The following is a 17,142-nucleotide window of genomic DNA, read 5'->3' as shown; positions in this document are numbered from 1 at the left end:
TTCAAGAGATGTGCAGACGGAGTAATCCGTAGATGTGTGCCTAAGGAAGAAGCGCAGAAGATTTTATGGCACTGCCATGGATCACAGTATGGAGGACATTTTGGAAGTGAGCGAACAGCCACAAGGGTCCTCCAAAGTGGCTTCTACTGGCCCACTCTCTATAAAGATTCCCGAGCATTTGTGCTTAATTGTGACAGTTGCCAAAGATCAGGTAACTTACCTCACAGTTATGCCATGCCTCAACAAGGAATCTTGGAAATTGAGTTGTTTGATGTATGGGGTATTGACTTCATGGGACCTTTCCCACCATCATACTCAAACACTTATATTCTGGTGGCAGTGGATTATGTATCCAAATGGGTGGAGGCTATTGCAACACCCACCAATGACACTAAAACAGTGTTAAAATTCCTCCAGAAACACATCTTTAGCAGATTTGGTATCCCTAGAGTGTTAATTAGTGATGGGGGCACTCACTTCTGCAATAAACAGCTTTATGCTGCTCTGGTTCGTTATGGAGTTAGCCACAGGGTAGCTACTCCATATCATCCACAAACTAATGGGCAAGCTGAAGTCTCAAATAGGGAACTCAAAAGAATCCTGGAACGGACTGTAATTAACCGTAGAAGGGATTGGGCAAGAAGCTTGGATGATGCTCTGTGGGCATACAGAACAGCATTCAAGACCCCTATAGGGACCTCTCCATACCAGCTTGTGTATGGAAAGGCATGTCACTTGCCAGTGGAACTGGAACACAAGGCCTATTGGGCAACCAGATTCCTAAACCTTGATGCCAAGTTAGCCGGAGAAAAACGATTGCTCCAGTTAAATGAGCTAGAGGAATTTAGACTCAATGCTTTCGAAAATGCAAAGATTTACAAAGAGAAAGCGAAAAGATGGCATGATAAGAAATTGTCATCCAGAGTCTTTGAGCCGGGGCAGAAAGTTCTGCTATTTAATTCCAGGCTCAAATTATTCCCCGGGAAATTAAAATCCCGGTGGAGAGGTCCATATGTCATTACAAACGTATCACCATATGGATACATAGAACTTCAGGATAATGACTCTAACAAAAAGTTCATTGTTAATGGACAAAGAGTCAAACACTATCTCGAAGGAAATTTTGAGCAAGAGTGCTCAAGACTGAGACTTAATTAAAACTCAGTAATAGTCCAGCTAATGACAATAAAGAAGCGCTTGCTGGGAGGCAACCCAGCCATTTACAAAGTTTATTTACTAATTAAATAAATTTTCTTTTTTTACAGGTTTGTGTCCAAGTATCTCCAAGGTAAAATAGCAATTGGTTGGATTCACAGAGTTATAAAGGAAATTGGAAGCTCACTGGCGTGAAAAAGCCAGTAAAGAAACATTTTGGGCGTTAAACGCCCAAAAGAAGCACCCACTGGGCGTTCAACGCCAGTAAGGGTAGCCTTCTGGGCGTTAAACGCCAGAAAGGAGCATCTTCTGGGCGTTAAACGCCAGAAAGAAGCACCTTCTGGGCGTTTAACGCCAGTTTGGCAGCATCCTGGGCGTTTAGAAAAACGCCCAGTAACAAAGGACTTCCTGGCGTTCAACGCCAGAAAGATGCATCAACTGGGCGTTGAACGCCCAGGAGAAGCAACAATTGGGCGTTAAACGCCCAAACCATGCAGCAAGTGGGCGTTTAACGCCAGGATGGTGGGGAGGAGGTAAATTTCGTTTCTCTTTACAAATTTTCTAATTTTTTATGTTCCAATTCATGATTTCTTGCATGAACATATTTTAAATTATCATCCCTCAATCCAAATTAGTGTTCTAAAAATCCTAATTTCTAAAATCCCTTTTTCAATAATATCTAATATATCTTAATCCATAAAGACAAATTATTTTCAATCCAATCAAACTCTGTTTTCAAAACTCAATCATCCCTTTAAAAATATCTTTTTCAAAATTAAAAATTCAAATCTATTTTTTTAAACATGATTCATATCTTTTTCTTTTAAAATTATATCTTTTTCTGATCATATCTTTTAAAATCATATCTTCTATCTTATCTCTTCCTTATTTTTCGAAAATTTCCCACCCCCTCCCTATATATTGTGTTTAGCGTCCCAATATTCCTCACCTTGCCACACTTGCTCTCTTAATATCCCTCTTCTTTCTTCTCTTTTGCTTGAGGACAAGCAAAACTCTAAGTTTGGTGTGGTTATCCGTGATCACAAAAACATACCCATCAAATTCATGGCCCCTAGAGGAAAGCAACCTACCCAAAGGGGCAAGAAAGAGATTGCTCCAAAGCCCCTTTGGAATCAAGGGAAGTTCTTAACTAAAGAACATTCAGACCATTACTACAAGATAATGAGTCACAGATCAGTGATCCCGGAAGTCAGATTTGATCTGAAAGAAGATGAATATTCGGAGATCCAAGAGCAAATTCGAAACAGGAATTGGGAAATTCTGACCAATCCTGAAACGAAAGTGGGAAGGAACATGGTTCAGGAGTTCTATGCTAATCTATGGCAGACAGACAGGCAAAGACTAATTGGAGCTGCTCTCTTTGACCATCGGACCTTAGTCAGAGAAAAGATCATTCATACCAATTCTGACAAGATCAGGGAGATATTCAAGCTCCCTCAACTGAAGGATGACCCAGACTCCTTCAATAGGAGAATGATGAGGGTCAATAAAGGGCTGGACAAAGTTCTGGAGGACATATGCATCCCTGGAGCCAAGTGGACCACCAGCACGACTGGCGTCCCTGTTCAACTCAAAAGGGAAGATCTAAAACCAGTAGTCAGAGGCTGGCTGGATTTCATTGGGCGTTCCATATTGCCCACCAGCAACCGTTCTGAAGTAACCATCAAAAGAGCTGTCATGATTCACTGCATCATGTTGGGAAAAGAGGTAGAAGTCCATCAGCTGATCTCATGTGAGCTATACAAAATAGCAAACAGGAACTCTAAGGACGCCAGATTGGCCTATCCGAGCCTAATCTCTATGCTCTGCAAAGATGCTGGAGTAAAGATGGGAATAACTGAATATATCCTAATTGAAAAGCCCATTACTGGAATATCAATGGTCAGAGAACAGCAACAAGATGATTCAACCAAGAAGAGAGCAAAAGAAGCTCTCCCAGAACTGCCTCAATTCGAATATTGGGAACATCTTGAAGCTTCTATTTCCAGATTGCAAGAAGCTATGGATCAAATAAAGGAAGAACAGAATAATCAAAGTAGCATGCTTTGCAAACTGCTTAAGGAACAGGAAGAGCAAGGGCGTGATCTAAGGGAGCTGAAGCGCCAAAAATTAATCCTTGAACAACACCCCAAGGATTAGAAGAGCATGCCCTCCTCAAGACAAAAGGTTGTTGAGTTCCAATTTTCTGCTTTAACTTAGTGATAGCGTTTTTTTTTTTAAATTTACCTTAGGAGATATATAGTAGTAGTAGTAATTAGTATGTCTATTTTGATTTTATTTCCAATTAAGCTATAATTTATTTTTCTCATCATCATCAGGCATGAATAAAGTAGTAGATTTTCTTAGAATAAAGAAGTAATTTATATTTTCGAGTTCTTAATAATAAAAAATTATAATTAATTATGTGTGGTGGCAATACTTTTGTTTTCTGAATGAATGCTTGAACAGTGCATAATTTGTACTTTGAATTTGATGAATATTGGCTCCTGAAAGGATGAGGAACACGAAAAATATTATTGATGATCTGAAAAATCATGAAATTGATTCTTGAAGCAAGAAAAAGCAGAAAAAAAAAAGCCATGAGCACTAGGCAAGAATAAAAAGGATCCAAGGCTTTGAGCATCACTGGATAGGAGGGCCCAAGGAAATAAAATCCAGGCCTAAGCGGCTAAACCAAGCTGTCCCTAACCATATGCTTGTGGCATGCAGGTCCAAGTTACAAACTTGAGACTGAGTGGTTAAAGTCGTGATCCAAGGCAAACATAGTGTGCTTAAGAGCTCTGGATACCTCTGACTGGGGACTTTAGCAAAGCTAAGTCACAATCTGAAAAGGTTCACCTAGTCATGTGTCTGTGGCATTTATGTATCTGGTGGTAATACTGGAAAACAAAGTGCTTAGGGCCACAGCCAAGACTAATAAAATAACTGAGTTCGAGAATCAACATACTACACTAGGAGAGTCAATAATACTATCTGAATTCTGAGTTCCTAAGGATGCCAATCATTCTGAAATTCAAAAGATACAGGGAGATGCCAAAACTGTTCAGGAACAAAAAGCTACAAGCCCCACTCATCTAATAAGAATCTGAGCTTCATTTAAAACTTTAAAATATTATTACTTCTTAATTTCTGTTAGAACCTATTTTATTCATCTAGTTGCTTGAGGACAAGCAACAGTTTAAGTTTGGTGTTGTGATGAGCGGATATTTTATACGCTTTTTGGGAGTAATTTCATGTAGATTTTAGTAAGTTTTAGTTAGTTTTTAGTTAAATATTATTAGTTTTTAGGCAAAAATCATATTTCTGGACTTTACTATGAGTGTGTGTATTTTTCTGTGATTTCAGGTATTTTCTGGCTGAAATTGAGGAAGCTGAGCAAAAATCTGACTTAGGCTGAAAAAGGACTGCTGATGCTGTTGGATCCTGACCTCCCTGCACTCGAAATGGATTTTCTGGAGCTACAGAAGTCCAATTGACGCGCTCTCAACGGCGTTGGAAAGTAGACATCCAGGGCTTTCCAGCAATATATAATAGTCCATACTTTGCGCGAAGATAGACGACGTAACTTGGCGTTGAACGCCAAGTTCATGCTGCTGTCTGGAGTTAAACGCCAGAAAAACGTCATGATCCGGAGTTGAACGCCCAAAACACGTCATAACCTGGAGTTTAATGCCAAGAAAGGCCTCTACTCGTGGATAGCTTTAGTCTCAGCCCCAGCACACACCAAGTGGGCCCCAAAAGTGGATTTCTGCACCAATTATCTTTGTTTACTCATTTTCTGTAAACCTAGGTTACTAGTTTACTATTTAAACAACTTTTAGAGACTTATCTTGTACCTCATGACATTTTCAGATCTGAATTATATACTTTTGACGGCATGAGTCTCTAAACTCCATTGTTGGGGGTGAGGAGCTCTACAGCGTCTCGATGATTTAATACAATTCCTTTGTTTTCCATTCAAACACGCTTGTTCCTATCTAAGATGTTTATTCGCGCTTAATTGTGAAGAAGGTGATGATCCGTGACACTCATCACCTTCCTCAATCCATGAACGTGTGCCTGACAACCACCTCCGTTCTACATCAGACTGAATGAATATCTCTTAGATTCCCCAACAGAATCTTCGTGGTATAAGCTAGATAGATGGCGGCATTCATGAGGATCCGGAAAGTCTAAACCTTGTCTATGGTATTCCGAGTAGGATTCTGGGATTGAATGATTGTGACGAGCTTCAAACTCCTGAGGGCTGGGCGTTAGTGACAGACGCAAAAGAATCAATGGATTCTATTCCAACCCGATTGAGAACCGACAGATGATTAGCCGTGCTGTGACAGAGCATAGGAACGTTTTCACTGAGAGGATGGGAAGTAGCCATTGACAACGGTGACACCCTACATAGAGCTTGCTATGGAAGGAGCCTTGCGTGTATTGAAGGATTTCAAGGAAAAGTTGAAGTCAAAGGACAAAGCATCTCCAAAACTCCAACATATTCCCCAGTACTGCAAAACAAGTAACTCTATTGTTCTCGTTTATCTTTCCAATCAAATCTAATAATTCCAACTTACAATTTTAAACACTTTGACTTCTTATAATTAAATCCAAATAACCTTGTTGACATCCTAACTAAGATTAATAAAATAAATATTGATTGCTTCAAACCAATAATCTCCGTGGGATCGACCCTTACTCACGTAAGGTATTACTTGGACGACCCAGTGCACTTGCTGGTTAGTTGTGCGAATCACAAATTCGTGCACCAATGGGGTATTGACTTCATGGGTCCCTTCCCACCATCACACTCAAACACTTATATTCTGGTGGCAGTAGACTATGTATCTAAATGGGTAGAAGCAATTGCCACTCCCAATAATGATACTAAGACCGTGCTGAAATTCCTCCAAAAACATATCTTCAGCAGGTTTGGTGTTCCCAGAGTACTAATCAGTGATGGGGGCACTCATTTCTGCAATAAACAGCTGTACTCTGCTATGATCCGATATGGAATTAGCCACAAAGTAGCAACTCCGTATCATCCACAGACAAATGGGCAAGCTGAAGTCTCTAATAGAGAGCTAAAAAGAATCCTGGAACGGACTGTTATTGCCCGTAGAAAAAATTGGGCAAAGAGCTTAGATGATGCTCTGTGGGCATACAGAACAACATTCAAGACTCCTATAGGAACCTCTGCATACCAACTTGTGTATGGGAAGGCCTGTCATCTGCCCGTGGAACTGGAACATAAAGCCTACTGGGCAACCAGATTCCTAAACATGGATGCTAAGTTAGCTGGTGAAAAAAGATTGCTCCAGCTAAATGAGCTAGAGGAGTTCAGACTCAGTGCCTTTGAAAATGCAAAAATTTATAAGGAAAAGGCAAAGAAGTGGCATGATAAGAAGTTGTCATCCAGAGTCTTTGAGTCAGGACAAAAAGTCCTGCTCTTCAACTCTAGGCTCAGACTATTCCCAGGAAAACTTAAATCCCGGTGGAGGGGTCCGTATGTGATTACAGGAGTGTCACCATATGGATATTTTGAGCTTCAAGATATTGATTCTGATAAAAAGTTCATTGTTAATGGACAGAGGATCAAACATTATCTTGAAAGCAATTTTGAGCAAGAATGCTCAAAACTGAGGCTTGAATGAAGCACAGTAAAGGTCCAGCTAAAGATAGTAAAGAAGCGCTTGCTGGGAGGCAACCCAGCTATTAGCAGGTGATTTATTTTACTTAATAGAATACTGACATACATTCTTCAAGATTGATCATCAAAATTGAAGGAATTCACAGAGTTACAGAAGGATTCAGTGCAAAAAGCAGAGAAAAGGAGTTTGCTGACAAGAAAATGCCAGTAAAGGGTACTCTGGGCGTTAAACGCCAGAATGGATACCATTCTGGGCGTTTAACGCCAGTAAAGGTACCATTTTGGGCGTTAAACGCCAGAATGGGCACCATTATGGGCTTTTAACGCCAGGATTGCAGCATCCTGGGCGTTTAGCAAAACGCCCAGTGATGAAGGGGTTTCTGGCGTTTAACGCCAGCCAGGGTACCTGGCTGGGCGTTAAACGCCCATAATGGCCACTATTTGGGCGTTAAACGCCAGAATGGATACTATTTTGGGCGTTTAACGCCAGAAAGGTAGGGGACAGAGATTTTGTTTTCCACTTCAAATTTTTTCAAACTTTCTTGTTTTGATCCATAATTTTCTGCATAAACACATTACAAACTTTCATCATTCACCTTCAAATTTCAAAAATTAAACAATTTTCTAAATCATTCTTCAAATCTCTCTCAAATCCTTTCCAAATCTTCTTCAAAAACTCAAATATCTTCTCAAATTCTTTCCATATCTTCTCAAATCTCCTTCAAAATTTTTGAAATCTCTCTCCTTCCCTTATAAATACACGTTCGGCCATCCCCTTCTCCCCACCACTTGAATTTGCTCTCCTCCTCTCTCTCCTCTTTTCTTTCTTTTGCTTGAGAGAAATCAAACCTCTAAGTTTGGTGTGCTTTTCCGTGATCACTAAGTCAAGATTTATCAAGATCATGACTCCTAAGGGAAAACAAACCAATTCAAAAGGCAAAAAAGAGAATAATCCAAAGAATCTTTGGATTCAAGAGAAGTTCTTAACCAAAGAACATGCAGACCATTACCACAAAATAATGGGTCTGAGGTCAGTGATCCCGGAAGTCAGATTCGATCTGAAAGAAGATGAATATCCGGAGATCCAAGAGCAAATTCGAAACAGAGGATGGGAAGTTCTAACCAACCCTGAGACAAAGGTTGGAAGAAACATGGTTCAGGAATTCTACTCAAATCTGTCGCTAACAGATAAGCAGAGAATGACTAGAACTGCTTTTCATACCTACAGAACTATGATTCAGAGGGAGAATTATCTACTTCCATCTGGACAAAGTAAGAGAGGTCTTCAAATTACCTCAACTGCAAGATGATCCTGAATCCTTTAATAGGAGAATGGTGAGAGTAGATAAGGGGTTGGATCAAGTTCTAGAGGACATATGCCTCCCTGGAACTAAGTGGACAACCAATTCAAAAGGTGTCCCAAACCAACTCAAGAGGGGAGATCTCAAACCAATTGCAAGAGGTTGGCTAGACTTCATTGGGCGTTCTATATTGCCCACTAGCAACCGTTCTGAGGTCACGGTCAAGAGAGCAGTGATGATTCATTGCATTATGCTGGGAAAAGAAGTGGAGATTCATAATCTGATTGCTTGTGAGATTTACACAATTGCAAACAAGAACTCCACTGAAGCCAAACTGGCTTACCCAAGCTTAATTTCTTTGCTATGTAAAGATGCTGGGGTGAGGATGGGAGTAGATGAATTCATCCCAATTGAACATCCAATCACCAAGAAGTCAATGGAAGGACAAATGCAAGATAACTCTATCAAAAGGAGGGCGCAGGAATTCTTCCCTGAACTTCCTGAAATTGACTACTGGGCCAGCCTAGAAGCATCTGTTGCCAAGCTGCAAGAAGCTATGGAACAAATTAAAGAAGAACAGCAGAATCAAAACTGCATGCTCTACAAATTGCTGAAGGAACAAGAGAAGCAGGGGCGTGAGCTACAGGAGCTGAAGCGCCAGAAGCTCTCCCTTGAAAGGTTAAATACCCCACAAGTTGAGGGAGCATCCACTTCTCAAAATCAAGATTGTTGAGTCCTAACTCTGTGATAACCTCTATCATTAGGAGTTTATTTTAGAGTCATTTAAATTTTTGTTTTCTATTACTATTAGTCTTATCTTATATTTATTTTTGAGTCTTGTTCTTAATTCATGATTAATAAAATTTAAGGTTCATGTCTTAAAGCTATGAATGTCCTATGAATCCATCACCTCTCTTAAATGAAAAATGCTTTAATCACAAAAGAACAAGAAGTGCAGGATTTCAAATTTATCTCTGAAACTAGTTGAATTAGTTTGATGTGGTGACAATACTTTTTGTTTTCTGAATGAATGCTTGAACAGTGCATATATCTTTTGAATTTGTTGATTAAAGAATGTTAAACTTGTTGGCTCTTGAAAGAATGATGAAAAAAGAGAAATGTTATTGAGGATCTGAAAAATCATCAAATTGATTCTTGAAGCAAGAAAAAGCAGTGAATTCAAAAAAAATAAATATAAAAAGTGATCCAAGGCAAAAAGAGTATGCTTAAGAACCCTGGACGCCTCTAATTGGGGACTCTAGCAAAGCTGAGTCACAATCTAAAAAGATTCACCCAGTTATGTGTCTGTGGCATGTATGTATCTGGTGGTAATACTGGAAGACAGAGTGCTTTGGGCCACAGCCAAGACTCATAAAGTAGCTATGTTCAAGAATCATCATACTTAACTAGGAGAATCAATAACACTATCTGAATTCTGAGTTCCTATAGATGCCAATCATTCTAAACTTCAAAGGATAAAGTGAGATGCCAAAACTGTTCAGAAGCAAAAAGCTACTAGTCCCGCTCATCTAATTGGAGCTAAGTTTCATTGATATTTTGGAGTCTATAGTATGTTCTCTTCTTTTTATCCTATTTGATTTTTAGTTACTTGGGGACAAGCAACAATTTAAGTTTGGTGTTGTGATGAGCAGATAATTTATACACTTTTTGGCACTATTTTTAGTACATTTTAGTTAGTTTTTAGTATGTTTTTATTATTTTTTATTTAAAATTCACTTTTCTGGGCTTTACTATGAGTTTGTGTGTTTTTCTGTGTTTTCAGGTAATTTCTGGCTGAAATTGAGGGACCTGAGTAAAAATCTGATTCAGAGGCTGAAAAAGGACTGCAGATGCTGTTAGATTCTGACCTCCCTGCACTCGAAGTAGATTTTCTGGAGCTACAGAAGCCCAATTGGCGCGCTCTCAATTGCATTGGAAAGTAAACATCCTGGGCTTTTCAGCAATGTATAATAGTTCATACTTTGCTCGAGATTTGATGGCCCAAACTGGCGTTGCAAATCAGCTTCTGAATTCCCGGCGTTTAACGCCGGAACTGGCACAAAAGTTGGAGTTAAACGCCCAAACTGGCACAAAAGCTGGCGTTTAGCTCCAGGAAAAGTCTCTACACATGAAAGCTTCAATGCTCAGCCCAAGCACACACCAAGTGGACCCCGGAAGTGGATTTTTACGTCATTTACTCATTTCTGTATATCCTAGGTTTCTAGTTCACTATTAATAGGACCTTTTGACATTGCATCTTTACCTCATGACACTTTACACGTTTCATACTGTACCTTCTATGGCATGAGTCTCTAAACCCCATGGTTGGGGGTGAGGAGCTCTGCTGTGTCTTGATGGATTAATGCAATTACTACTGTTTTTCATTCAATCACGCTTGCTTCCATTCTAAGATATCACTTGTTCCTCAACTTGATAAATGTGATGATCTGTGACACTCATCATCATTCTCACCTATGAACGTGCGCCTAACAACCACCTCCGTTCTACCTTAGATTGAGTGGATATCTCTTGGATTCCTTAATCAGAATCTTCGTGGTATAAGCTAAAATCCATTGGCGGCCATTCTTGAGAATCCGGAAGGTCTAAACCTTGTCTGTGGTATTATGAGTAGGATTCAGGGATTGAATGACTGTGACGAGCTTCAAACTCGCAATTGTGGGGCGTTAGTGACAGACACAAAAGAATCACTGGATTCTATTCCGACATGATCGAGAACCAACAGATGAATAGCCGTGCTGTGACAGAGCGCGTTGAACATTTTCACTGAGAGGATGGGAGGTAGCCATTGACAACGGTGAAACCCTACATACAGCTTGCCAAGGAAGGAGCCTTGCGTGCATGAAGAAGAAGACAGTAGGAAAGCAGAGATTCAGAAGATAGAGCATCTCCAAAACCTCAACCTGTTCTCCATTACTGCAAAACAAGTATTTATTTCATGTTTTTTTACTTTTCACAATTAAACCTGAGAATTATTGATATCCTGACTAAGAGTTACAAGATAACCATAGCTTGTTTCAAGCCGACAATCTCCGTGGGATCGACCCTTACTCACGTAAGGTATTACTTGGACGACCCAGTGCACTTGCTGGTTAGTTGTGCGAAATTGCAAAAGTGTGATTGCAATTTCGTGCACCAGCATTATATCCCAATAGTGTAGAGGCATGTTAGAGAGATGATATCTGGGTTAGCTACCAGGAATATCGAGTTCTGGTAAAGTAACCGACACATGAGCTCACTGCCAGTAGGATAGACATTCATCATATGCATATGTGTGTTTTGTTTGCTTGTGCATTAATTGGGCTTGCCTATATGATTATATTACTTACCTGCTGTATTTGCTACCTGTTGTATCTATATTCTACTTGTGTTTGCTTTGTCTGCTTGTATGTCTTTGTGGTTCTATAAGAGTTTGGAGAATTGAAGGAAGACGGAGATTTTAGGGTTTTAATTAGAGTTTTAGTTAAGTTTAGGAAGTCTTAGAGGACCACTCTGGTTTATGATTTCTGTCTTAGTTTGTTAAGTCTTATAATCTAAGTGTCGGAGTTCTAGGATTGCCTCTAGCTTTCTCAGGACATTATATCTTATGTATGTGGCACCATTACCATGTTGAGAACCTCTCTGGTTCTCACCCTATGCGGATTTTGTGGTTTTTAGATGCAGAACGTGAGGCACCTCGTTGAGGCATGCTGGAAGCTTCTGATAGCGAAGATCTTTGAGCTGTTGGGACTTTATTTTGGTTATATGTATTTATATAGATACTTATTATCGCCACTTATTATATATATGATGTATTAACTCCCTTTTAGAAGTTATTTTGGCAAAACAGGTTCTGTAACTCTGTATTTTGGGTTCTTTTGGGTTCTCTTATATATATGTATATACACTTATGTACTCTGGCGGGTTTAACCTTTGCAAGCCGAGTCTTGAGTTTGATATTTGTACCTTGGAACTCTCTTTTGTTTATATCCAAGTTAGCTTACTTTTACGTTTCTTCGTTTACTTTAACGCTTCGTGAGTATTGTGTTTTTCGATTTAACAATTTTGCTTTACCCTTTCTTCAAAGACTCCTAGTTATAAATCTTTTTTACTATATTATATATATGACTTTGTATTTTAGAGGTCGTAATACCTCACCACCTCTGTCTTATGACTTAACCATAAGATTCTGTGTGGTGGGGTGTTACATAGTACATCAAAATATCTGTTGCAAAGTAACTAAACTCGCAGTTTCCGATCTTCAGCTGGACACTTGTATAAAAAAAGCACAAAAGAATCACTTGCTAACTGGACCTCAAATATTTTCATTTTCTCAAAATGGTAGAATTTCATGTTGCCCAAATCAAAGTGCCAACCATCTCACCTTTGATGGCTTTCTCAATGTTACCTGGTTTGTTTAGATTGAATACAACAACTACACCACAAGAAGGGGACTGAGAAGATAAATAAACAAATAATGTAATATCAATATAGGATTAATTCCATTTAAAAGCATAGAAAGAGTAGTTCATGCTTCCATGCAGGGGCTTACCAAGAATATTATTTTTCTTGCACAGCGTTATTGAAGGCATGTCCATGACTGAGAGATCTTTTGAAGTAACCTCTTGATAAGTAAGCGTGTCAAGAACGCGTGCTTGTGGGTTACGCCTTGCGTCATCAACATGCACTCCATCGACATTTTTTGCTTTGAGTACAACCTCTTCATTAACTACATAAATGACAAAATAAAAGTAAGTGGGTTGCGATAAAGTTTCCTTCACATGCAAAACCGACATCAAATTCAGAATGTACAATACAGATTAGTGGGATGAATATTATTTTCTTATCTTGAATAAGAAAATTTCACATCCTTTGTTATGATATACTAAAACTATATGAATAAATCCATCAACAAAAAAAATCTAGAACATTTCATCGTCAGCAGATTCTAAACCACAACGATAGAAAATTAACTTACTTTTTGAACTTCTGAGTGCAACAGCAGTGTCTGTAGTAAAGAATAGATTTCCAGTTACAACAGCAAAAATGATAACCCTTCCTTTTTTCAAATGCCTCACAGACCTCCTATGTATATATGATTCTGCAACCTCAAACATGCAAAATACTGTCTGCACTTGAGTAGGAATGCCAATACTTTCCATTGTTGCTTGAAGAAATAAAGCATTCATCATAGTTGACAACATCTTGAAGGAAAATTTAGGCACAATTTAGTAACTATCTAATAGATATTATCCTTTTTGAGAAACACATTGTAAAAGTCCATAAGAACATAACATATCAGAATTTCAAGTGAATTATTATCACAGTGGAACTGAAACTAACCTCATGAGATAAATTTATAACAACAGAGTTTTGACAGAACACCAAAGACTTAATTAAGATAGAGTAAGGTAACTACCCAATATAATCATTAGATGACTGGTCCAGGAAACTGCATCCAGCCCAAGAAGATCCACGAAAGATGTCACCCCACTAACTACTATTGTAACTTGAAATATTAGCCTAATCAGTAATCATAAAACTTAACTTTGTAACAAGTGAATAGCTTAAACAGCTTCTACTTTTATTCTTTCAAGTAATACCGCTTAACTTGTAATGATATTATGAACTCTAACGAAATTGCCACTGACACTAAAATACTGGAATCCAGATCTTTCTAGTGCTTGAATTTTCTGTATTTTGGGGTTTCTATTGATTGTGGATTATTTTGGTTTTGGTAAAACTAATTGAATGGATAACCTAATAGTTCATTATTATGGAATTAGGAATTACCATGTGTTATTATGGTGTAATGGGTGATGGAACTAGGTTACTATATATTCATACTTTGGATAGGTTCCCCATCAATGATATACTATCTCAAAAATACACAGCTTAGCCAAAATTTTGACTCTAATAGAATTTATTAGAACTCTTAGTCCATTCTCTTTTGATGTGGGACATTATCTCACATTTAAAGATCTAACATGTGGTACCCCTCCTCAAGATTAAGAACATGGTGATGCAACATAAAAAAACTACAATAATAATGATAACAAGATTATAGCATATAAAGAACAAATCAATAAACTATAGTCACCTCAATGCCAAGACGAGTTACAGCTGCTACCTCCCTTGCAATAGCCATTGATATCTAGAAAGAAAAATTAAAAAAACAATGTTAGGACAAGAAGGAATATATAAATGTTAGACTTTTATCCATCTATTTATGATGTTTTTGAATAGAGCATAAAAATGTGATTTTGGGTTGTTGATCTTGGGATCAATATTTTGGGAGTGATCTCCGGCAAGAGCTTCTCCACTGATTTTGAGCAATACCCTTTGCCACTTGATAGGTTGGTTGCTGAATTCATTTATTGACAGTGCAAACGGAGACATGGATGGAATTTTAGACTTCTTGACAACAACAATAATATTTTTTTTTACACTTATGTTAGCTCAGTTGTAGAAACATTTCTACAAATACCTTGCTAGCGACCATATTGATGATTAAAATTTCAAAAGGGGGTGTAATAGGGATAACCTGAAATTGAAAGATTTAGGGGAAGAGCCCACTTTGGAATAAGTGTGAAAATGGGATTATTTGGTGTAATTAGAGGTGGGTGGATTTTGCAGCTGGAGTGTCAACACACAGGGTGTGTGTTGAACACGTATCAACCTTCTGGCCGACATGCATCATGTGTGTTTGACACCTTTCTTACACATCCACAATATTGTAACACACTTCAAATATCAATATTCAATCAAAACACCATCTTCATCTCCGTATTCAAAATAATTTCTGTAACTTCCATGTTCAAAATAAAGTGTCCGACCTACAAGGAAGGGAACTCCCGAGGTCGTGGCACGCGTGTAACCTAAGGAAAACTACAGTTAGGTAGCGCACCTTATTCCCTGGTGTACTCTTTTTCTCGACCTTAAAGATTTTTTTTCCGAAAAAGGGTTTCTTTTCTGAAGGGGGCTTTAATGAGGCACCATAACAAGGGTTAAGGGTAGTTAAAATCCTTAGTATCAAATTTATGCAAAGGAATTTTTCATTTATCAATGATAAATCTATTTTCTTTAAAGTTTGAAAACGCATTAATTTAAGCTCGACAAACCACAAAAATTATTGCCCGACCTAGAGTGGTTAGTAAGATGAAGTGACGAGGTACATATAAATGTAAGAAGTTATATAAGAAATTTGTAAGATTAGCCAAAAAATGAAGGCAGAATAAAAATGAAGTGTAAAAATAACTTGACAAAGTTTGATTACACGAAGTCGGAACTTATAAAGGGAAACACAATATTCTTTACCGATCTACCTCGCTGACATCAATTTTAAACTTAGCAATGAAAACAATAGTAAAATTTGTCGAAACATGATTTCCAACTAAACAACTGTATACGCTAAGAGCTAAACCAACAAAAAGCCACCTATAATCATAGCCATATTAAAAAAAGGTTCTTAAAAGGAAATTCCAAAAGTTGTTTAAACTATAATGAAATAAATTATTCAGAAAGCTACAAAGCTATTACAAATAAAAGATTGTCCATAAAAGACGCATACTTCGGGCCATTCATACTACAACAAGTAAAAGGAACTACAAAGGGTTGAGTTCATCTCCAATAACAACATCCTCAGCTCGGGCAGAAGGAGTCGGGTTATATTCAGAAATGAGCATTGCTGGAATAGGACCAGTCGGCAAAGGCAGGAGTTCAACATTTATGACCTCAGGATTCTGAGGAATCCGACCGACTTCTGCACACCTGAAGTCTTCGGGTTAGGTAGAGGAACCTCTTCCTCATCCTCGGGAGTCGGGATGATCTTTCTCTCTACCACAATATTATCCTGGCTGAATAGGGAAAGGCTCGCATCTGAAGCAATGACTTGGATCTGGGCCTTCAGATTTGTGGGCATCTTGTCCATTCCTTCAGCCACAGATTCCTCCAGAATTGCATATCTGTCCCAAGCCTTAGCTATCTCATCCTCAAGGTCAAGCTTCTCCCCGAAAACACGGGTAGAGCTCTCCTCCGCCTTCTTCTTCATCCCCTCCGACATAGCCAAGGCCACCTTGCCTGTTTGACCTTGGCCCGAGCTTTACCCAAGTTGGATGTCAATACATCTCTCTCCTCTTCAAGCTCCTTTTTTATCTCCTTTAACCTCTCCACCTCGGCCTAAGAAGCCACCAAGGAACTATGGGTGGCACCAAGGGGAATTTTCTTTAACTCCCTAGCCAAGGCTGCACATATGCCCACTGATCAAATTCTGCCTTGGGCCAGGAGCTGAAGATGGTTTCTAAGAGATACATCATCCATGCTATTGTGGCTATGAAGGAGGATATATTTTTTGTTCTAGCCTGGCCCGTCAAAACCTTTGTTGTATATGCACTCCCCCTTAGAAGTCTTCTGCCTTTTGGGAGGGGGTTTGGAGGAAGAAGGAAGAGGATGGGTGATGATCAGATTTTTGTGTGGTAAAGAATTTCACAAATAGATTCTCTTTACAAGTATAGTTTCTAAACCAACAATAATCCTTTCATACAAAAATTTGGTTGTCACAAGTAACAAACCCCTAAAAATAATAACTGAAGTATTTAAACCTTCGGTCGTTCTCCTTAGGAATTGCAATAAAGTGTTTTTGTTATTGGTTAGAGGTGTGTTTTGGGGTTTTTGGAATAAGAAACAAGAATTGTAAATTGCAATAGAAATAAGCTAACAACTAACAAAACTCTTGACAAAGTATGAGAACTAGAAGTCCTATCCTCATTATCATCATCAATTGAGATGAGAATTATGTATTGCTCCCACTTGGTTAACCTCTAACCATGGAGGAAAGTCAAGTGGATGAATTAACTTGATTCCACAAGTCTTAGCCAACTCCTAAGGAAAGACTAACTTTAGTGGCATTCAAGTCAATTAGCAATCTCTAATTGTCAATTAACAAATTAGATAACTTAAGTGTCTCCAATTACTCTACCTAGGCCAAGAGGAGAAAAATTCTACTCTAGCATCCTTTCAAGCATTTAATCA

At 38.6% G+C, this 17,142-nt stretch overlaps 1 pseudogene; it reads right to left on the bottom strand.

Moving 5' to 3' along the window:
• Window positions 1–12,437: 12,437 nt before the first annotated feature.
• Window positions 12,438–16,174, bottom strand: LOC130949494 (uridylate kinase PUMPKIN, chloroplastic-like; annotated as a pseudogene).
• Between the last annotated feature and the right edge of the window lie 968 nt (window positions 16,175–17,142).

Source organism: Arachis stenosperma, chromosome 9, assembly GCF_014773155.1.
Source record: "Arachis stenosperma cultivar V10309 chromosome 9, arast.V10309.gnm1.PFL2, whole genome shotgun sequence".
NCBI classification, from domain to species: Eukaryota; Viridiplantae; Streptophyta; class Magnoliopsida; order Fabales; family Fabaceae; genus Arachis; species Arachis stenosperma.
This window is presented reverse-complemented; position numbering and strand designations above follow the sequence as displayed.